At 40.1% G+C, this 22,367-nt stretch overlaps 1 long non-coding RNA gene across 1 annotated transcript in view; it reads right to left on the bottom strand.

The window, feature by feature from the left end:
• Positions 1-200: 200 nt before the first annotated feature.
• LOC143679569 (uncharacterized) overlaps positions 201-22,367 on the bottom strand; it is a 257,853-nt gene continuing 235,686 nt past the window's right edge. Inside the window, exon 3 of the long non-coding RNA XR_013173850.1 lies at positions 201-291. This is a non-coding gene — a long non-coding RNA (uncharacterized LOC143679569). The remainder of the gene's footprint in view (positions 292-22,367) is intronic.

Below are 22,367 nucleotides of genomic sequence, written 5' to 3'. Positions count from 1 at the left end.
ATGCCAAAATAATTATGGAGGTCATAAGGAAAGAGAGAAATGTCTCCTGTCACTGGTTCACAACACCTGAATCAGGCATGCGCTGATGAGCCCAGAAGGTAATCCAAAGGAAATACTTGTAAACTCTTGAGGAGGTAGACCAGAAGGATGACTCCTTCCCTCGTGTGTCTTGGCAATGGTGCCATATAATGGTCAAGAGCCCCTGACTGGGCTTCAGTCAACTCAGATTCATCGTGCAGGCTGAGTGCACTGCTTGCTGAGAGCAAGCAGCTCTGTAGGGGCTGATAGGACCTGCAGAGAGAAGATTAAAGATGCATGAAATGTCAGGAAATCATTTTTTTTGCATGCAAATTCATAGGTTTCTTTTTTAGAGGGGTTAAGGTAATAGTAACACTTTGTCACCTATAGAGAAGGGCCCTAAGGAGAAAGAGTAACTACCTGCAGCTCAGTAATACAGATCTCATTTAAGCTATCAGAGCAGCCACAGCTTCTAGCCAGATAAACCAGCAAGGTTAAAATATTTTGAGCAGGGTGGCAGAAATCTATTACCAGAAAGGTTAGGGTTTTGCTTAGGCAGCTGTGCAGGATGTCCCTCAAATTAGGAAGGTCCCAGCAAATGCAAGAAAATAAAAGTTAACAATTATCATTATTTTTAGGAAGATCTGGGAGGACTCTCTCTTTTTCAATTATGCCACCCCAGGCAATGTTTAAAAGCAGATCATACAATTTTCACAGGAGCTAAAGAAGAGAAGGCCCCAGTTATTCAACAACAACCAAAAACAAGCATAGAAACAATTTACAAGAAAACTTTAAGTGTTCCTAAGGGCACAAAGTAAGATTTGTAAAAATGAAATGTGAAACACATTTTTAATAGAATGATACATAACTCACAGAGATGCCAATTCTTTTCCTCTGTATGATTAATGTGGTTCTAATAAAAATACGAAAACACTTTTATTGGGGGCGGGGTGCAGAGAAAGGACTGATAAATTGATTCACATGGAAAAAATAAACACAAACACATGGAAAAATGAACACAAATACTATTAGTACTAATAGTCTATAGCTATTAGACTTTTAGAACTATTATAAAAAAGGAAAAAAGGGATCAGTCCTCATAGATAGCTGAATTTATCATAAAGCTATAATAATTTAATCTGCATTACTGATACTTAATTAGAAAGATTAGTGGGAAAGTTTTGAAAACGTAGAAATAGGCCCTACTACACATAGTATTTAGTATATAATAAAGGTGTTTTTAAAATACATAGGAGGGAAATTCAAAAAATGGTGCTGCAATAACGGATAGAAAAAGAATGCGATATGACCCCCCCCCCCCACATACAGCATACAAAAAAAAAAAGACATAGAGGGAAGATGGATTATTTAACAATGCTGAAACAACTGCATAGCCAGCTGTGCTACCTTTCACCAGGTTAAACTCTAAACCAATAAAAATTTTAGATATAATAAAATGAAACTACAAAATTTAAAAAGATAGACAAGGGGATTTTATAAAAACATAATATCAAAATAAGGAGTTTCTAACTGAAAAATAAATGTAAGAGAAAGATCAATCATTTTGACTTCACAAATACACAAATATTTAACTTTTTTGAATGAAGATCCCTGCCTGCGAACAAAATGAAAGAACTAATGATAAACTTGGAACAATATTTGTAATTTATATCATAACAAAGTTAACTTCTTTAAGATATAAAGAGTTTTTACAAATCAATAAGAAAAGTATTTCCAGTTTAATAGGAAATGTTCAGAGCCCATAAGTAGTTAAGTCACAGTAAAGGAAGTACAAATGCATCTTCAACATTTAAAAAGATGCTTAACCTCATGCAGAGAAATGCAAATTATAACTGAAATGATGTATCATTTTCAACCCTCCAATGCAAAAGATGTTGTCAAGGGTGTGAGGAAACAGGAACTCTCATCAATGCAGATTGAAATATAAACTGATACAATTTTTATAGAGAGCAATTTACAATATCTATTAAAGTTTAAGATGCTCATAACCTTCTAACAGCAATTTTACTCCTAGAAACTTGTCTGCCAGATATCCTTTTGTGACTTATTCATTGTTTGCTTTCGAAAAACATTGAAAAACTAAAAGTTGGCAGTAGAGACTATTTAACTATTATAGTTAAATAAATCTATACAGTCCATGAAAGAAAATGAAAAACCTTCTTCAGTACTGACACAGAATGCTCTCTAAGCTAGATTTTGAAGTAAAAACAAACAAACAAAAAAATATGTCATGTGGGTCATAACTTGCTATACTCTGCTGGCACTTGTGTATAAATGTGGGAAAGGAATAAAAACATATTTGCTTATATATTTTGTATATGCCTAAAATACCTCTGAAAGAATACAGAAGGAACTGGTGTAACAATGGATACATCCAGCGAGGTGACTAGGCACAGAGATGAGAGAGGGACATTTTTACCTTGTAACAATAAAACAAAAAATTAAAAGAAATAAAGGTAGTTCTTAATATAGAAGTGATTTTTACTTTGGACCTTGAACTAGTTACTTTCATAGTCAGCCCTCTCCTTTCAGGATTTCTTCCGTCTCTCTCTACTCTTCCATTTTCTTGTATTTCCTGAGTATATATTTCTTCTTCCATAAACTATACTTTTGTGAAGTGGCATTAAGTCCCTCTTTCCACAATGCCAAGCATACTGACTGGCAAACAGCTGGGGCCTGGTGAAATACTATGGAGGAGGGATTTAACTCTTCTACCATCTTGTTGTTTTAAATGGCTGATTAACTCAAATGAGCAAGTGCCTGGAGGTGATGCCTCCAATCAAAGATAGTAATTAATAATTTGCCCTGATATGATACTCAGTGAAGAACTCAGGGCATTTTGATAGATGGTCAGTGAATATTCCTTGAACCAAATGAACCTTCTACAAACTTAAGGATGACTGAGCCTGGATTGAGATGAGGAAAAAAAATGGGCAGAATTTTCTCAGCATGCCTGAGAGTCTTTGCCCAGAAGTGATCAGCTGGGAAATCCTGTTTCATATTGGCTGTCCCCTTCTAAGGATAACTTAGTCCAACCTCACCATCACCCAATAAATGGTCACTGAATGGAACCAAAATAGCCTAGGGACTGTAGTCACAGGATTTTTTGGAATCATTAATATACCTCTGTTCAGTACCTTTCATGGTGTTTGATGCAATTTCGAGATGCTTATGTATGGTTAAGGGAATAGTTGGTATATGTAGAAGGAAAATTATATCTATAAATGCCTTCTCATATATGGTTTAAAGCTTTTAATCTCTGACCTTAATTTTATTACCTAGCCAAATCAGAGACCCAGACTTAACTATTTAGTCATTAGCTTGTCTGTTATATATTCGTGTTTCTTCCTCCAGACTGTGATAAGATTACATTTCTCTGCCTTCTTGAAGTTAGGTATAGCTATGTGACTTGATTTGGTCAATCAAATGTAAATGAAAGTGCTGTGTGCTGCTTATGGCCTTTAAAAGCTTATGCATGACCCATCACCAGTGGGCCACTGTGGTCACTGGCAACATTTCAGCTAGGGAATGAAGGCTCCTTGTATGTCTGTCTCCAAGAGAAGACAATGAGGAGCAGAGTCTTCCCAACCCAAATGGACATGTAGGATGTACAAAAAGCTAGCTTTTACTTGATAGAAGCCCCTGAGGTTTAGGGATTATTTGTTACCACAGAACTACCCATTATATCCCAAGCTGATGCAGAAACGAATATCTTGAAGTGAGGAGTTGCCATTGTAGTGACCTAAAAAAAATGGCATTGCTTAATGGTCTTATAGCTGCTGGTGAAGAAACTGCTTTTGGAGGCTGGGAAGATGGTGGTCCATATAATGCATTGGCAAGATATTCATTGGTAACTTGAAAGACAGATCATGCCTTGACTCAGCTTATAGCTTTAGGGGAAAAGATAAGAAAAAATAAAGTGACTGGTGAGTTCTGTTATTGGCTGCTATTGGCATCAGGGTAGGCCTGATAAAAATCAGGGTAGGTGTGAAGGCAATTGGGGCAGAAGGAAACATCTCCACATACTGCAAGGAGCTGGAGAGCACCATCTGGGTTGTCACAAAGTCTTAAAGCCCTGACAAATGCTACAATGTACAGTTCTGCTCCAAACCATCTCCTACTCCATGCAGTTTTGGAATAATTAACTAATCTTTTGATAGGGATTAGGTGGATTAAGTATCATTTTGTAAGAGGCTCAGGAAATGGCAGGCAAGATGGTACGCAGAACGCAGGGTGCAGGATCCCTGCACTTTGTCACAAAATTGACACTGGCCTACTAGGTAGGAGACACCGCCACAGACAACCATCCCCTTGGAGCAACGGAAAAGTCAAGTCCTTGACTTCTTTTCTCTGAGTTGCTAGGCACACAGGAAGTAGAAGCAGAGAAAGGGGGTCTCTTGTGTCAGACTTTTGATGGCTCTATTGTTTCCAGATTTCTGGAGGTGATGAAGACTCAACAGCTGGTACCTATAATAGCAAGACCCTAGTCTATCTGAGTGCTGGGTCTTGTGTGATCTGGCCTCAGTATCAAGAGTCTGCCTTGGAATGGATAATATATTTGAAGAATCGTTCCAACCCAGCTCTCGAAGGGCTTGGTTTGGGGCAGCGTGAAGACCAGAGGACACGTCAGGTATGGAATTAGACATGAATTTTACTGGGACTTACAAATAGGAGAATACTTCCCAATGATGGACATTTGGAAAGTGGAAATTAATGCTCTGCAAAGGGTGGAACGAGTCAGAGGGTGGCTTACAAGGTTTCAGGACAAAGCAATTATATGGAGTGTGACCACAGAGGTTCAGCAGGGTCTCTTGACACAGGGTTTGAAGGTTTGTTACCAGCAGTGATCAGGGGAGGGGAGTCTCAATACCTTGTTTATGATACCATTTATACTTTCTCCACACCCCCACTCCCCGTGAGGAGGTCTGATGAGCTTTAATGTCTGTCCCAGACATGTAGGGAGCTACGTGCAATGACCTGCTATCAATATTGAAGGGAATTCTGGGCTCTGGATTCCCACAAGAGGCATAAAACCCAATTATTTCCTATTACTTAAATTAATCTTGACACAATGAAGAAAAGAAGAACATTTTCTAAACTACTGAAAGCCCTTGTCTTTCAGAGGTAGAACTATATGCCATCTTATTTTGTTTTTTACTTTTTTGTATTTTCCAATTTTAAAGTATATCAGTTTATAAATATTACTTAAAGTTTAAGAGAATATTTAATTTACTGACCATAAACAAAATCATACATAATTTAGGGCAAGATTTTTTTTAATTAGTTATAATAAATATAATCTGAATTTTACATGCCTTTTAAATTGATTCGCACTAAGGCAAGAAACTAAGCCCTAAGCACTAAGCAAAGAGTTAGAGAAGGTCTGGCAAAGGAAACTAGAAGAGGGAAAAACAAAGGGTGAGTCTCCTGGGTGTCCCAGAGTGTCAAGGGTCTAAACAGAGAAGCTGAATTTTATTGTCAAATGTTCATAAGAGGAGCTCAGGATTATGTGCTTTTGTAACCTACTTTTTTTAGCATAATAGTGTAATGTAAGTCTTTACCATTTCAAGAAAAACTTCTTAAATTTCATCCTTAAAGACCACGGGATTTAAAATCCTCTGGATTTACCATAATTTAGTATCAATTCCCTTGTCATTAGAGATCTATTTTTAAATCTTTTGAATAAAATCTTTTTCTATACACATTGGAAAAAAAATAAAAAAGAAAGTCTGCCTTGGCTTAGTTTTCTAGTTCTCTAAAAGTTCACAATTTTGTTAAAATAAGCAAAACGTGGTTACATAAAGAAGAAATGTGTGGACTTTCTTAATTTCTCTCTTTTCCCCTCTCTCCTTACCTGCTTCCTTTTTTACTTCCTCTCTCCCTAAGTGCATCTGCATGAAGGGGTCAAGACAAATCTAGAGATGTCATCCTACTAGTGATTCAGCAGGAGCGGCTCCTCTTGCTTAAGTCAGACAGACAAACTTATGGCTAGTCTTTTTTAGCCATTCTTCTCTGCACTTCAGGACATATTTGGCCATTTCAGACCCATATTCTGTAATCAAAGGTTGCCCGTTGTAGGATGCTTCTAAGAAATCAACAGAGTCTTTGCAATAAAGCCTGTTGGTCACCGTCCAGGGAAAACTTCTTGGCTTACCATGAGTATGAGTTGTCTGGATATCCTTAACGGGCCACCAGAGGCAAGGAGTCAGAGAGGTGTAGAGATAACCAGGAAAAGTTGACTCCTATTTCTGCTACCATTTAGTGTCCTGTTCTGAGCTGGGCTTTTCTCTCTTTAGAGAGTATCTTTCTTGGAGCTGTTGTGAACATGTCCTTAGATAGCTTGTGTAAACTGCTTAGCACGTAGAAGATGCACAGAATATGTAATCCTTGTTCTCTTTCCTTTCTAGCCAATGGCTGCCTATGAATAGGTTCATGGTGAGGCTGAGATCATAACATTCCTGTAATGTCTGCTTATCAATTCTGGAACCTTTTCAGTTACTTTCTTCATATCAATGAGATAAGTACAAAAATCAAGGGTGGGTGTTCAGAAACTTTTAAAGCAAATTGACTGAATAAGTTTTTGATTGTTAAATCTAGTAATGAAGATGGTAGGCTTCTATTTTATGTTCTTTAAATTTAATCTCATTTTTCTAGTAATTCATTTTTATTATATTGGAAAAATATATCAGTCAACAACAGACTGGAAATTTTCTAAAAAGTGGTCTTATACTCCAGAAAGTTTGGAAAGCATTGCTCTAAAACATTGGCCATTCTGGACATGATTTGATCTGCCTAACAAGGCCAAGTCAACATCAGTTTTGGGGAGTGAGGAAACAAGCTTACTAGAGCAGTGGTTCTCAAAGTATAGGCCCCAGACCAGGGTTGGCATCACCTGGGAACTTTAAAAATGCAAATTACTGGGCCCCACTCCAGATACACTGAACCAGAAAGTTTGAGGGTGGAGCTCAGTCCTTCAAGTGATTCTGATATACAGGAAAGCTTGAGGAACTTCAATGGGTGTGATAAATGATCATGAGATGACAGTAAAACTTGTTTTTTCCAAGATGTCCTGGTCAAGGTAATAGAAGTCAGATGGTAAAGTTTCATCAGGGTTAGCTAGGCCAGTATGATAAAAGGAGAGAAAGACAAGGAAATGCATGGTATTTAGAAGGAAAAGATTATAATATTGTTCAACTGGAGCCATCTTGTTCCTGCTAGAGAGTAGCGACTGTTACAGTTTCTGGAACTTTATGAGTTACTTATTAAACTGGGCTGTTAATAAAAATGAAATTATACAAATTTACAGTTAAATCAGTTATACTGAAAACAAAGGTAATACATATCCAATACTTATTATTTCCTAATTATATCAGAACATTTTACCATTATCTATGCTCTTGAAGTAATTTATGTTAGCCATATCAGCATGGTGGAAATATTGTATAATGGTGTGCTGCTGCTTAGCTCTTCCTAACATCTTGTTGCGGTCCCATTGGTAGCACTGCCCAGTAACATCTCATTGGTTACATGAAGTCAGCCATGGGGGAGTATTTACACCATGTGAGTCAGCAAATACTACACACCAGGTCTCCCCTCCCTTGAAGGTTGGTTTTTAAGTATTTATGAACAAAGCACGGATTTCAGCCCAACAGGGACGTCAGTGAGGACAGAAAGAAAGTGATATAAGGCGCAAAAAAGGAAGGGCCGTGGACTGGAGGGCTGCACATTTTCCTTTCAGCTGGCATTGCTCCCTCTTTCTCCAAATGTACTCTTCCTTCATTTTAGTGGGACATCTACCATATGTTTTTCCCTCCATTTCCATTGTGCTTCCCACTGAGGATGACATTGCACTTTCTGCCAACTTTGAAGAAATCTACTTTGATTTTGTATTTCCTGGTGATCTCCATATCTTCTCTCCGGGTTCTATGCTAATGGTGATGGAACCTCACAGTGGATTGTGCACCAATGCTGGTGCTGGGTGATCCCTTCACATTACACTCAGTATATCTCTTTGTAAAACAGGCTATACTTAAGGGCTTAGAGGACCCACATTCAGAGCATGTGAGGACGGCTTTCTCATTTGAAAATAGCCTCTCTGGGCAGCACATTAATTGCTCCTGGTAAGCAATTTTTCTGTGACCAATTTTATAACAGGTCAATCTCCTTCCTGGGCCTTCTTATTATGCTATATTATGTTAATTTAATATCTCTTTAGTATGGCCAATTACTTCACTGTTATACTATGCCAGTTTGGTCACTGATTCACCTAGATAGTATCACTGCAGAGAGTTTCTGAAAGCCACACTCCTTTCATTTCCTCCTACCATAACTCCAGCAAAGACGCACCGTCATAAGATTCTAAAGTGGTTGTTCTATTTCTCCTTGGTGGGCCATGAACTACAATAGTCACCTAGTTAGGTATTTATTCTTGGGGAGGAAACTAGGGAATGTTTCCTAGTTTCCTCTTGGGGAGGGTTTAAATGTTACCCTCCAAATATCCACTTCCCATCTTTCTAAAAGTACCATGACTTTTGGCTGGGTACCTTGTTGCAATATTTCCCAATTTCCCATGCAACTGTGTGTGGATGCATAACTAACTAGTTTTCCAATGAAATGTAAGAAGAACTTATGTTTTCCATCAGACTTCTGAGTAGTTCCCTTAAAAGAGGAGGAGTATGCCATTTTTTCTCTCCTCCACCCTGCTGCTTGGACTGTGGAATTGATGGCTGGTACAACAACAGCCATTTTAGACCAGGAGGGCAAGAGCCATACCACATGATGGTGAAGCAGAAATCTGAAAAGAGTTTGGATTCCTATAGTCCATTCCAGTTCTGGATTGCCTCGCTCTGTTTTTCTTTTCTTTCTTATTTGTATTGTGCTGTATTGTATTTTTTATTTTTGGGTATCTATTATTGGAGCTACCCCTAATCGTAACTGGTAAGTACTTTGCCTATTGAATATATTATTAGTTCTCTCCCCAAAGGCTAATAGTTTACCTCAGGCTGTTTATTAAATGAATTACAATTTGTGTCAGAATAAATAGAAGAGCTTTTCTAGCCAATACTGCCTTCTCATCAAACATACATACTTATTCTTGATTTCCTGGTTTGTAATATTTTTTTCCCATCCTGATTCACCTGTTTCCTCTCTAGGAGAAATAAAAAAGAATAAGAATACCAGGTACAAGATCCTCACCCTAACCCCTTACTGTTCTTTTCCTCTCTTCTTTACAGATAGTCTTCATGCTCTTATTTTTCCTCTCTCATTTCTAGACTTTGAGCCCTGAGAGAGGGCAGTTTATTTCAGCTCACATCAAAAGGCCTGCATCATTAAATCTCAGCAGGAAGCACTGGTTGGTGACAGTGAAAAGATTTGGAATTAAATAGACAGATCCAAACTACTAAATTTAGAGACAGGCTCGCTATATTTAGTTCCAATCTCAAAAAGGAAATTTCTCAGCCTGGAAATTTATAGATTAAATAAGAACTGGAACAGTTTGCTTTGTTCTTATATTTCCTTCAGACCTCAGAGCCATTATTTTATACACTATTTTCAGCAAATGCCTGCTAATGCATGGTAGAGTCTCAGACTGTGGTTAACATACCTTCTCCTTCAGGTGGAGTTTACCTTCTACAGTGCATGACAATAATAAAATATCGATAGCTAAAAAAGTAACTAATATTAATAAGTAAGGATGTGTCAGACAATTGATCGTGCTTTTTATGCATTTCCTTTTTCAAACCTCATTATAACACAGTGACATGGAATTATATGGTTTATTCTCATTTTACCAATGAGAAAATGAGAGCACAGAGAGATTAAGCAACTTGTACTAGGTCACAGAGTGGCAGGACCAGGATTTGAATCTGGATTGCTTGAAGTCAGAGCCTGATCTCTTAAACAGCTCTGCTCAACTGCGGATGTATACAAAGAATTCTCTTTGATCTCCTATGAATCATATACTTTGCAGAATATCTGCAGGGAAGCTGGAGCCTTATCTCTTCTACTTTCAAATTCAATTTGCTTTCTCATCTCCTCTGTCTACAGCACATAAGAGTCAACATGGGAAAAGGTCCGTTGCTCATTTTTATAGAGAAGTGGTAAAACGCCTGGAGCTCTGTCCTTGCCTTCCACCCTGGCTTGAACACCACAAATGGGTTAGTAAGCAATAAGTTGCATCCCACAATCTTTCCAGTTCACTCCCTCCGTGCCTAGGGAACATAAAGCTTCAAGCAGGAGAGCAGTGTAAAGAAACTGGTGGCCATGGTTCTCTGGGTGGCCTTGTGATTTGCCTTCAGGTTTGGGGAACTCCTATGGCATAGAAGGTAGTATTTATATTCGTATAATACCCACACATACCTATATTTCGTATGTGTGGGTATTATTCTCCCACACATACGAAATAAAGACATATAGATCACTGAATCATTACATTACACTGGGATGGTTAGTGTTGAAATGAAGATTTTTTTGAGGGAATATCTCAATCAACATTTTCATTTTTTCCCAAAGCCTGAGGGAGTTACGTGGCATCGCTCAGCATGGCAATGCATGGCAGAACTGCCTAAAAGTACCTGGCAGAATCCAAGGCCAGTGAGCCCCCTGCTTCTTCATCAAACTCTTTTATGACCCTATGACATGCTAAACTATTTGGAATTATTATGCATATTTCTTCTGAAAAGTGCCAATGTAATGAGCCCTAAAATGCATCATTCTTTTAGTAAATCTTTTCTTAAATGATTTTCAGTGGTTTTATTTTGGTCTAAAAATAAACCTACCTTGTTTTAGGTAATTTATGGTCTGACTGGTAATTGTCCATTTTCCCCTTAAAAATAAAGTTTGCTACCTCTTTTTTTTTTTTTTTTTTTTTTGGGGGGAAGAAGAGCTTCTTTTTTTTTTTTTTAATTTTTTTATTAATCAAAAAAAAGAAAAGAAATTAACACAACATTTAGAAATCATTCCATTCTACACATGCACTCAGTAATTCTTAGTATCATCACATAGATGTATGATCATCATTTCTTAGTACATTTGCATCGATTTAGGAAAAGAACTAGCAAAACAGCAGAAAAAGATATAGAATGTTAATATAGAGAAGAGAATTAAAATAATAATACTAATAATATATATATATATATAAAAAGGAAAAAGAAAAAAACAAAAACAAAAGATACAAACACACAAACAAACAAACAAAAAACCATATTTCAGGTGCAGCTTCATTCAGTGTTCCAACCTAGTTACATTACACTTAGGTATTATTGTGCTGTCCATTTTTGAGTTTTTGTATCTAGTCCTGTTGCACAGTCTGTATCCCTTCAGCTCCAATTACCCATTATCTTACCCTGTTTCTAACTCCTGCTGGTCTCTGTTACCAATGATATAGTCCAAGCTGATTCTCGAATGTCGGTTCACATCAGTGGGACCATACAGTATTTGTCCTTTAGTTTTTGGCTAGACTCACTCAGCATAATGTTCTCTAGGTCCATCTATGTTATTACATGCTTCATAAGTTTAGTCTGTCTTAAAGCTGCATAATATTCCATCATAGGTATACGCCACAGTTTGTTTAGCCACTCCTCTGTTGATGGGCATTTTGGCTGTTTCCATCTCTTTGAAGTTGTAGATAATGCTGCTATAAACACTGGTGTGCAAATGTCCGTCTGTGTCTTTGCCCTTAAGTCCTTTGAGTAGATACCTAGCAGTGGTATTGCTGGGTCGTAATCCATTCTGCCATTCTATGTCTTTTGATTGGGAAATTCAGTCCATTAACTTTTAGTGTTATTACTGTTTGGATAATATTTTCCTCTACCATTTTGGCTTTTGTATTATATATATCATATCTGATTTTCCTTCTTTCTACACTTTACTCCATACCTCTCTCTTCTGTCTTTTCGTATCTGACTCTAGTGCTCCCTTTAGTATTTCTTGCAGAGCTGGTCTCTTGGTCACAAATTCTCTCAGTGACTTTTTGTCTATAAATGTTTTAATTTCTCCTTCATTTTTGAAGGACAATTTTGCTGGATATAGGAGTCTTGGTTGGCAGTTTTTCTCTTTTAGTGATTTAAATATATCATCCCACTGTCTTCTAGCTTCCATGGTTTCTGCTGAGAAATCTACACATAGTCTTATTGGGTTTCCCTTGTATGTGACAGATTGTTTTTCTCTTGCTGCTTTCAAGATCCTCTCTTTCTCTTTGACCTCTGACATTCTAACTAGTAAATGTCTTGGAGAACGCCTATTTGGGTCTATTCTCTTTGGGGTGCGCTGCACTTCTTGGATCTGTATATTTAGGTCTTTCATAAGAGTTGGGAAATTTTCAGTGATAATTTCTTCCATTAGTTTTTCTCCTCCTTTTCCCTTCTCTTCTCCTTCTGGGACACCCACAACACGTATATTTGTGCGCTTCATATTGTCATTCAGTTCCCTGATTCCCTGCTCAAGTTTTTCCATTCTTTTCCCTATAGTTTCTGTTTCTTTTTGGAATTCAGTTGTTCCATCCTCCAGTTCACTAATTGTAGCTTCTGTCTCTTTAGATCTACCATTGTAGGTATCCATTGTTTTTTTCCATTTTTTCTTCTTTGTCCTTCACTCCCACAAGTTCTGTGATTTGTTTTTTCAGATTTTCTATTTCTTCTTTTTGTTCAGCCCATATCTTCTTCATGTCCTCCCTCAATTTATTGATTTGGTTTTTGAAGAGTTTTTCCATTTCTGTTCGTATATTCAGCATTAGTTGTCTCAGCTCCTGTATCTCATTTGAACTATTGGTTTGTTCCTTTGATTGGGCCATATCTTCAATTTTCCGAGCGTCATCCATTATTTTCTGCTGGTGTCTGGGCATTTGATCAGATTTCCCTGGGTGTGGGACCCGGCTGGTTGAAAGGTTTTTCTGTGGAATCTCTGGGCTCTGTTTTTCTTTTCCTGCCCAGTAGGTGGCGCTCGTGGCGGTCGTTTGTCTGCGGGGCAGTCGGCCCGGGAAACCGCGCGTGGAGGCGGGGGTCGCTGGCCGTGGCTTGGGGGAGTGCCGGTCCAAATTGCCCAGCTGGCCCGAGACGCCAAGCGTGACGGGAGGGCCCCGCTATCCAATGTTCCCAGTCAGACCGGGGAGCCACGTGCGTGGAGGGGACCCCAGACGCCAGCCACCCCAGCCGGGAAAACGTGCACCCCTCGGGTATCTCACAGCAGTGGATTCTCCCTACCCGTTCAGCCGTTCCAGAATGGGGTACGCTGTCTTTTTTGGTCTCTGTCGTGACTCCGGGAGCTGTTTTGTATTGTTTCTGTTTCTTTAGTTGCTTTTCTGGAGGAGGAACTAAGACCCGCGCGTCTTACTAAGCCGCCATCTTCTCTGGAAGTCCAGTTTGCTACCTCTTGAGGTCGATTTGGTTCATATCCCATTTTTATTTAAAGGTCATGACAAATTAAGACCCTATTTTAGTGCAAAGTGGTAAGTATCTTAATGGGGGTGAAGAGAAGGACTAAGGAAATGAGAAGCTGAGCAACTAAGCCCCCCTCCTTGGGGGGCTGTGGAAGAAGCTTCTTAGAGGAAGTGCTGCTCCGTATGAAACTGGAAACACATGAGGAAGCTGCTAAGGGTAGCAGCAGAGGGCAAGTCTGGGCAAAGGCATGTGCACTAGGAGTCCAGAGAATTCATTGTGGTTCTCTTGAAGTAAAAGCTTATGACATGGTTTATATGCAGATCAGATTTTTTTTTTTCATATAAATACAATAAAGGAAACCTAGAAATATAATACATACCAAAGATGGCTTAGGTGAATGGAGAAAGAGAGCTGATAAAAAACGTATGTAAGAACCACAATAGATAAGCAGAGAGATGTTTGAGAGGCCATTCCCCCAAAGGCCATGGTCCTTCCTGACTGCCATGGTCATTTAGGGAGCCTTCAAGCTTCCTGCTAGGAATGGAGTGTAGAAGGGAATGTAGTTCTTTCCCTTTGCCAGGGCTCTTCATTGAGGTTCGGTAAGTTAGTCAACTTCAAAGACCATCCCCCCTCCTTGGCTTTGCCTTTTGCTTTTTTGCAACTCACTTTTCTTTGTTCACCCCCCCCCCCCCCCCCCCCCCCAGCAATTAGCTTCAACTCCTGGAAAAATTGGAAATAAATTGCTTACCCTGAGCCTCTGGGTTTCTTGGATCATGTCAAGTCTTGGGTAAAAGGAACATGTGGTTTTTACCGGGTGACCTCTACCCGCACTGAAAATGGCTGATTTTACCCGAGGTGGACAAATGACCTAAGCTCAGCCAAATCAACTTGCTTCTGGAAATGTGGCACTGACCACTGGTATCTGCCTGGGGCTGAAGGAAATAGAGACTGGGAAGCTTGGGGGGAATTATGCCCTACCACCTAGAGGACAGAAATGAGTGAATTGCAGAGAAAAGAGAGAAAAAGAGCTCCCTGGTTCCTAATAATTTGCTGGGACCAAGTTTTTTTTCCTGACCTCAGTCTCCAGGGAAGTACAATCTTCTTTAAATAAGTCCCCTTCAGACTGTAACCAGCTGGAATTGTTCACGTTACTTGCAATTTAAGATTCTTAATCCAGTTCTATTCGTTCACAGGCATCCTCTTTGGACAAGACTCTTTAGTAGGCACCAAGGACAAACAGACGAACAGGACAAAGTAAATGCCCTCAAAGGAGGGAAAGTCTAGTGAAGCATACAGAGAACTGGCTATGATATTTCTAAATGAAATGTCTCAACCAGGAAATGTTTCTCTGGGGCCATCGAGGGGATCCCCAGCCCAGTCTTGGTTTTGAGGTTAGCGGTATTTTCTATGGTCAATCTTTTACCACTAGAGGCCCCAAGAAGCCCATTTCCCACCCTGCACATGACTGACAGCTGTGTGACCTGAGTTCCCAGAATCCCTGAGGAGGGTGTGGTGCACAAATTATTAAATTCATAATGCAAACTGATTTTGTCTGAAGGGATTCTGAGAAAAAAAAAACGAGACTGAGACAGGTTTGTGGGCTGACAGTGTGTCGGGCTCAAGCTTCCACAGAGAGAAATTTTCTTCTTATAAAGAGTTCAGTGTCAGCTGGGGTATATGGGTGGAGGGAATCAAGTGGGTCCAGTGCTGAGAGAGCTCTTGGGAGCAGGTGGCTCACATGAGAACTAAATGCGAAACTCAAAGGGGAACTATTTCCACTTGGCCTTTTGATCTTTAAGAGAAGAAACATGCTACATTCTTCTGAACGCTCAGAAAGCTCAGTTGTTCAGGGATTGTAGGATCCATTTTACAGTCATCATTTTTTCTTAGCCCAAGCAAAAGTTTCTTTTTTAGAAATTATATCTTTTCTCCCAATGATAGAGGAGAGCCCACTGGCCACTGGTTCAGGACAGCCAGCTGTGTCCTCTGTTGATGAGAGAGGCTAATACAAAGCTTTAACTCACAAACTTGAAGCTCTTCTTATGCTGGGCGTCCCATAAAGTATCAATATTTATTACTGTGCAACAAATTACCCCAAAATATAGTGGTTTAAACAACATTGATTATTTAACAACAACATTGATTATTTCCCAGTTTCTGTGGGTGAGGAATTTAGGTGCAACTTCACTGGGTCCTCTGGCCCAAGGTCTCTCCCAAAGCTTCATTCAACAAGTCTCACACCAGTCTCTCAAGACTGGACTGGGAAAGGATTCCCTTCAAGCTCACTCATGTGATCACTGATGGGATTCAGTTTTTACTAGGCTGTTGGAATGAAGGCCTCAATTCCTCTTTGGCTGTTGGCCAGAGGCTGTTTAGCTCCTTACCATGTGGGCCTCTCTTTAGGGCAATTCATCATAGTGAGTGAGCAAGAACAGCCAGAGGGTGAGAGAAAAGTGTGAGTCACAGTCTCTTGTAACCTAATCCCGAAAGTGATATCACATCATTTTTGCTGTTTAAATTTTTTGGAAGCAAGTCATGAGGTTCCAGTTCACACACAATTGGAAGGGGTTAAACAAGAAGCAGACATCGTTTGAGCTCTTCTAGAAGTTTCCTACCATAGTATTTATTCAGGCAACCAATATTTAATGAGCACTTACTACATACCAGACACCCATTATACACAGTAGCAAAACTAAATGCACAAGGTCCCTGATCTTATGGAGCTTATAACTCATTGAGGGAGATGGTCGATGGTGACTACTGTTATGAAGAAAGTAAACCAGGATAAAATGATAGAGAATGATTAGGTGGTGGTGTGGAGGGAAATGGAGGCATCAGTGGGAGCGATCAGGAAAGGCTTATCCCAGGAAATATTTGAGCTGAGATCTGAATGACGTGGAGGAGTCAGCCTTGAGAAGAAGAGAAGGAAGAGGATAGGAACAGATCAGGTAGAGTGTGAGTTCAAAGGTCCTGAGGTTGGAAGAAGCTTGGTGCACTTGAGGAGCAGTAAGGAGAGCATGGTGCCTTCTGGCTCTGCTTTGCTGACTTCTCTTGTGAAGGGGGTCAAAGACCTCCAAACTTTCCATGTCAATAGTATATCTAGGTTCTCATCTTCCCTGAACTCTCAGCAGAATTTGACACATTTGTCTCCTTCCTTCTTGAAATACTCGCTTCTTTTGGTTTTTATATGACACAGTCTCAGTCTCCACTTGTCCATCTCCTTTGTGGTATTTCTCCTTTCTTGACAATCTCTTTCTGTTGGAGTGACCGAGGGCTCAGATGAAGACCCTCTTCTTCAACCACTGTGTCTTCCTATATGGTCTCATCCAGTTTCTTGGGTTTAAATACTTTCCTTTATTTATTGAATCCCAAATTGTATCTCAAGCCATGCCTGCTGCCCCTGAACTCCAGACTTTAATTCTAACTATTTGGGGTATCTATTTGGATGACCAGTAGGCATCTTTAACACAGTCAGAGCAGAACTCCTGATTTCAAAGCAGAACTACAAGTTCCCCATGACCTGCTTTACTACTCATTATCTTTATGCTTTTCCACTCATTATCTTATGGAAGTAGAAATGTATGTACACCTATGTAACATATATGAACAGTCAATTTTTTAAAAATTATTTCCTTTTTCGGTTTCTATTCCTGCATAACAGTGGAAAATGTAACATTGCAGCATCTAGGTTCTTCACTCACCTTTAGCTTAAAATTAAATTTATTTCAGATAAACATTTCAGTCTTTGTTATCCCAGGCCTTGCTTACAACTCTTATCAGAACTTCTCATATTTCCTCTGACCTCCTCTTAGCTTGACCTCTAATTTCAGGAGCTTGCAAGGGCCTACCACCTATGCACAAGTGGGGAAGGGAAAAAGGTGGAGAAGGGAGGAAATGAGTGGCATCTGATTAGGATGAGCTTCCCACTGACCAGATTGGGAGGGCACTACTACCTTTGCCAGTCTGCCATGGTCCTGTATCTCTTCTGTCTTCAGCTCATTGTAGCTGGGCAGCACTGGCATCTACAGTGCCACTCCACTGGGGGAGGCTCCACCTGTCCTTGGCACTATGGAGCCCCAGAAGGAGTCTGACATGTTCTCTCCATCCAAACAAGCACTAATGCACTGCAGCCCATCCTAGAAATATTTAGCACCTAAGGTTAGTCCACCAGTCTTCATTTTAGGTCAACTCCACACACCCACGCAAGGAATCATGCAAACAATTTTTAGGTTCTCTATTGTCCTCCCTCAGAGTCTCAAGGGTACTGGGTGGTTAGCTGCTCCCAATCTCTTCTTCCGAGTACACCACAATGCTGAAATAGCATGGTTCTGTGTGCATAGCCTTTAGAAAACCCCAGAAAGGAAGTGGTCCCAGAACCTTATTTCCAGGCGTCCACTGGGGGACCTACTTCTGAAGCAATGTCATCCATGCTCATGCAGGGAAAGACAAAGGAATTCCTCAGGATATCACCTCATTGTGCTTACTACTAAATTTTATGTCTTTCTAACAAAAATTATACAATGTATATTATGTATTAAATGTTTTACCAATATACATGTGATATCCATTATATATAAAAGCTATAAATCCAATGTACTATACTATAAATCCATGAGAGGAGGAAGTGTTTTGATCATCACTGTGTACCCCAATACCTCAAAGTGTCCCTGATGCGGGGTGGGTACACCTGATGCTAAGTGACTGGCTCACTTAGCATTTGATTCCATGTTGCTTCACCCTTGTCTAGGAACTTCACCCTTGTCTATTAACTCTATTGGAAAGCTAAGCGACAACTCCGGCAAGTGAGATAGGAGGAGCGGGCCAGCACCCCACCGGACCTGCATACCTCTTTCCCCTTTGTCATACCTCCTCATTCCTGCTTCAAATGCAGATAATGTGGCTGTGGCTGCAGCAGCCACTGCTTGACCATGAGGGAAGGCTCCCAGGATTGCAAAGTCAGTTGTCCTGATATTGCTGAGTGCCAGACTGATGTTAGAGCTGAAAACTCGGGGCTACTTTTGATGGGAGAAAAGCAAACCCCTTCTTGAAGAAGCTTTGTGGTGGTATTTGCTGTTGTTTGGAGCTGAAAGCAACAGCAACTGGACACTCAGTTTTCTTATGGTACTTATCACTTTTAACAGGATGGGTGAAAATATTGAATTAAACAGTCTAGCATTTTTATTGATTTCTTTTGTCCATACCCAAGGAGGATACACTATGGAGGGTAAACTACACAGTGTTTCCTGAATGTATTTGACTATGTAACCCCCTCTACTCCCATCCACTCACGGCCCTTTTGGTGAAAGAATATTCCACCATGGTGGAAAACACTGACTTAATTTAAAAGCAAGGCTGGGGAAGAAAAGCAGATATCTTCATATGTATTATGGGGGCGAAGACATACTGTTTACTTAGGTTGGATTTATGATGTATGAATAAAATTCTTTAAAAATGAACAGAGAGAGGGTGGGCCATGGTGGCTCAGCAGACAGAGTTCTCACCTGCCATGCCGGAGACCTGGGTTTGATTCTCAGTGCCTGCCCATGCAAAAAATTTCAGGGTGCACGGGTGCTTCAGTGGTGGAATGCTCACCTTTCATGTGGGGACCTGGGTTTGATTACAGGACCATGCACCAAAAAAAAAAAAAAAAAAAAAGAACAGAGAGAAACAAGTGCTAGAGAAAATGTGGAGAAAGAGATGTACCTATTCACTGTTGGCAGGGAAGCTAAGAGCTACCGCCCCATGAAGGGCAGTGTGGTGGTTCCACAGGAGGCTAGGGGTGGGGTTGCCAAATGATTCTGCAACCCCAGTTGCTCAGTATATACCTGGAGGAACTAAGAGTGGAGGCACAAAGGGACAGTTGCACACTAGTGTTTATGGTGGCAGTGTTGGCAATTTGCAATGGATGGAGGTGGCCTAAGGGTACAATGACTAAGGGACAGAAGGAGAATACAATGGACTACTGAGAGGTTGCAAAAACGAATGAAATTGTGAGGCATACAACTAGGTGAATGAACATTAGGGACGGGTAGGAAACAAAAAGACTTATTATCATGCCTCACTCATATGGACTAACTGTAATATACAAATTCAGAAAATTGAATTTGGGAGTATGGGTTATCAGGTTGGGGCCTATTGCAAAGGGTCCTAGATTGCAAATTCTTACAGCAGTTACAGCTCTTGAATATATGACATTTATAACAGTGACAACTCCTGAATATACAACTCTATTACTGAGTTATTTGTGTATAACCTGGTTGTTCCCTGAAACTTTGTTTTTTTGTTTTATGTGACATCTTAGAATTAGAACACTGAAGCTATGAAAGTCAGTATTATCCCATACAGCAACTGTTTTAAAAAGTTGAAAAAATGATCAGACTTTGACTAGAGATTATGAATGAAGCTGATCTGGATAGGACTAAGGTAAATCAGAATACACGTATGATTCATATTTTAATATTTCAACTTCTGTGAGACCAAAGGAGAGATGCTTATTTGGTGCAAAATTTATACTTTGGATTGTACATTATCTAATTTAACTTGTATGGTCAGGTTATTTGAACACTCTAATTACATGGAATGTAGGGCATGAGATTTTGTTGGTTTGTATAGGTTAGTGTGATGCCCCCATATATCCCAGAGAAATTTGGGCAGAGGATAAAGAAGTATTGGTAAAGTCCCCTTGGGGAGACTGGGGAAAAAGAAGGAAATATTCACTTTCCCCATGTAGAGAATTCCTGATAATTGCACAAGCAGTGGGGACAACCAGTTCAATGATCTTGTGGTTTGTCCCTTATGAAACTTATTCCTGCAAAGGAGAAGCTCAGCCTACTTATAATTATGCCTTGAGTCACCACTAGAGAACCTCTAGGGGTTTGTTGCTCAGATGTGGCCTCTCTCTCTAAACCAACATGCCAGGTGAACATGCTGCCTCCTCCCTACATGGGACATGACTCCCAAGGATGTAAAGCTTCCTGGCCACATGCAACAGGACTCCTGGAATGAGCTGGGAGCTCACAGGATTGGGAAACTTTCTGACCAAAATGAGGAAGAGAGAAATGAAACAAAATAAAATTTCCGTGGCCAAGAGATTTCAAACAGAGTCAAGAGGCTATCCTGAAGGTTATTCTTCCGCATTGTATAGAGATCCCTTTTTAGCTTATGATGTATTGGAGTGGCTGGAAGGAAGTACCTGAAACTTGTTGAGCTGTGTTCCAGGAGCCATGTTTTGAAGATGACTGTATAATGGGATAGTTTTTACAGTTTGACCATGTGATTGTGAAAACCTTGTGTCTGATGCTCCTTTTGTCCAGGGTATGAAAATATTAAGGATGATAAATAAATAATGGGGGGGAATAAAGCATAAAAATTCGGGTAGATTGAAATACTGGTGGTCAATGAGAGGGAGGGGTGAGGGGTATGGTATGTAAGAGCTTTTCCCTTTTTCTTTTTATTTCTTTTTCTGGAGTGATGCAAATGTTTTCAAAATGATCATACTGATGAATACACAACTATGTGATGATACCGTGAGCCACTGACTGTATACTATGGATGGACTGTATGTGTGTGAAGATTTCTCATTAAAAATAATTTTAAAAAATTAAAAAAAAAGGAAGCCTGGGTCCTGAGCAAAACAGTGAGGTGGGCACAGCTTGCTTTTGGATGCTTCTCTCCCCCTTAGTGAAAGGAGTAGGGGTTTCAGAATCAGATAGAACTGGGTTCAAATATGTACCCCACCCTTCCTAGGTGTTGTGCATTGTGCAATTTGCTGACTCTTCAAGCCTCACCTCATAGGCCATGAGGAGGAAGAGAGACCAGAACGAGTTTGCAGGACTGGCCACGCTGCGCACTCAGAAAATGCTGGTTCCACTCCTCTAACACCTGGTGTTTTCCTGCCCTCCTTTCAATCTCCAAAGCTGAACAGTTTAGGAGCCTTTGCTTTGCCTCAGTGGGCCTCAGTTTCTCATATGTAAAATGCAGATGTTGGGTCCATTGTTTCTCGAATGGCATTTTGGGCAGGAAAATTCTGTATTGTACACATCCCTCTCCTGAACTGTAGACCTTAGAATCCTTAGTTCCACCCACTAGAGGCCAGGAGTGTCCCTAAACCATCCCCAACAGACCCCAAATGCCCCCTAGAGGGGCAATGACCCCTATGGTCGGGAACCTCTGGACCAAATGATCTGGGGGTTCCCCTCCACCTCTCACATTTTAACCTCAGTTTCTTTACCACTCACTTCCACACTGTGCTAGATGTCAAATGTCTACTGAGGGGGTAGGGGCTGAGGAAGGGAAATGACAGGTGCAATACAGATCTTTTTAACATGCTGTCTGAAGTTCATAGGTATATCCACAAAACCTTTGGAGTTGGTTGAAGTTGTTTACATGTTATAGATAAGGAGCCTAGAGCTTTGGGATAATTTGCCCCAGTAGGTGATGCTTTTCTTCAAAAAATATTTATATATATTTCAAGGAAATATTTTTCTATCTCAATTATCACAGCCTCACCTAAATGCAGATACACATTCTTTAAATATTCAGCCCCTTTGAGATCCATTAAGGACCTCTACAGTATGCAGATCTCACCTAAGGGGAACAGCGCATATATCATTTCAAAAAAACTCCATAATTAAAGTGTCAAAAGGTGCTTGTCATTTAATCGGGGAGGGGGAGACATGGAAGACCCTTTCCATCCTATGGGGTGTCAGGTTCTCTAGGCACTCCCTGGTGCCTATGAATTCCCAATGAAAACAGAATGTCCAGTGCATTTCTAATTTCCAGAAATTTTCCCACTCCAGCCCGCCGGGGCCAAGTTCAGCCCTCCTTGTGTCTGGGCGCCATCTGTGCTCTGCTAATGGAACCTGGAGTGCGGGAAGTGAAGATGTTTTTGAAAACACATTTTTTTTCAGGTAGGGTTGCCATTGATTAACCTCTCTTTATGTTTCAGGCTTT

The sequence above is a fragment of the Tamandua tetradactyla genome, chromosome 4 (genome assembly GCF_023851605.1).
Source record: "Tamandua tetradactyla isolate mTamTet1 chromosome 4, mTamTet1.pri, whole genome shotgun sequence".
Lineage (NCBI taxonomy): Eukaryota > Metazoa > Chordata > Mammalia > Pilosa > Myrmecophagidae > Tamandua > Tamandua tetradactyla.
Note: the sequence above shows the minus strand (reverse complement) of the source record. Positions and strands in the feature narration are given on the sequence as shown.